This window comes from Ricinus communis, chromosome 3 (assembly GCF_019578655.1).
Source record: "Ricinus communis isolate WT05 ecotype wild-type chromosome 3, ASM1957865v1, whole genome shotgun sequence".
In the NCBI taxonomy this organism is placed as follows: Eukaryota; Viridiplantae; Streptophyta; class Magnoliopsida; order Malpighiales; family Euphorbiaceae; genus Ricinus; species Ricinus communis.
This window is the reverse complement of record NC_063258.1, coordinates 25,328,458-25,330,430: the sequence shown is the minus strand read 5'-3', so window position 1 is coordinate 25,330,430 and position 1,973 is coordinate 25,328,458.

Sequence of the window (1,973 nt, the reverse complement as noted above, 5' to 3'; positions counted from 1 at the left end):
GATCTATTTTATTTCAAAACTATATATTTTTTAAAATTACGAACAACATGATGAACCTATAGTTTATATATAATAAACCTTAAGTGATACTTTAATGAACCTGTTGTTTGTAGATATAAAAGAGTTTTACTGATTATTATTTATTAGATTAATGTAGTCATTTATTAATTGAATTATTCTTAACTCTAAAAGCACGATTCTAATAAAATTTTTGTTTTATTAGATTTTTGATGTTGATTATAATAATTTTTTATTAAAAAAGAAAAATTAATATCTTATACATATAAAACTATTAAATATGTTAAAAGAGCAAAAGAAAGCGTAAAATATAATAGCATTTGTTTTGGCTTTTGCAACAATGGTTGTTTTACAATAGGATTGATGTAACTTATTCTAGAATAGTTGCTTTGTAGATTGTGGTTTTTTCTTGTTTCAACGTTTAGTATAAAGAAAAAGACTGCGAAAAGGAACCCATAAATAAGTTGTTAGTAAACAATATTCTAAATTTAGATTTGAGTTTAACTTTATAATAATAAACTATTAAATTTAATTAAAAAAATTGAAGTATAGTAGCAATTATTCCCGTTGCTGACATTTCTTTAGTACAATATGATTTTCAATGGAAAAAGATAGAGAAATGAATAAAAAGTTTATTTATAAATAATATTATACATTCATTAAAATACAAGGATTTATTTAATTTTAGTTATAGGGTGAAAATTTTATTAAATGAAAAGAAAAAAAGACGATTTCTCGAAAGGATGGTACGATATGGTTCTATGTGCGTGTTACATTATTGGGTGGTACTTTATATCTACAGTATATTAAAATGATTTACGACTAAGTAAAAAAGTTGATACTACATTATAAATTTTGGAGTCATTCTAACGTACTATAAATATATGGTACCATATAAATCTATAAACATTGATGTTATTTTAATTTTAATAATTTATTAATATAATTAAATACTAGATTAGTCAATTTATACATAGTACTTAATTATTGATCAATTAAATATACTATTTATATTTATTAAAATTATTTTTATCTATTTTTAAAATTTAATTAGTGATACTTGACAATTATAAAATTCAACTATAAAATTTTAATTTATATAAATAATTAGAAATTATATATAAATTTATTAACAATTTATATTAGTAAAAGAACATATAACATAAATAAATTATTTAAAATAATATTAGTTAGTAATTTATAATTAAAAATAGACTTATAATAGTAGGATGCTATAATAGTACTCTAGCAAAACTTAAAAATTTCTTTAATTTTAAATTAGATCACTTCTCTCCAAATTTTCACGATGCATTCCCATCACCTTTAAAAAAATTATTAATTGCATTGGAACATTTCTCTCTAATTCTGATGCACTTCTCAGCACTAACTAAAAAATTTAGAAAGATATTCCACTTCTTCTTTTGCTATATTTACTTCTTAATTTCTGACATGCAATATTTTTTAATATGTCCAAACTTGATTTTTTCTTGAGAAAATCAGAGAAAAAGCCATTGAAAGATTTGTTGAAGCCATTGGTGGAATTTTCTTTTTCCACTCGAAGTAACTTTCACAGGCCAAAAAGATTATAATTGAAACACTTAACAAGCTTTTAAATACGTTTTACACAGTAACAAACTAATTCAATAAAATGAAGATATTATTGGCACTAATAAGAACATAATTTAAAATTGAAAAGAAAAAAAATCAAGAAACTAAGAATCAATTTACATATAACTAAGTCAGAAAATTGATATTGCATCGCAAAATGTAAATCAATCTTTAACAAAATATACCGATTCCTTAAAGTGGAAAAGATAAAACAACTATGAAAAACGAGCACAATGTAAGAGTCAAATTTTGAATGCCTCTATCACTCTCTTCTCTATCAACATAAATTTACAATTAAAAATGGACTTATAATGGTAGGGTGCTATAATGGTACTAGCAAAATTCAA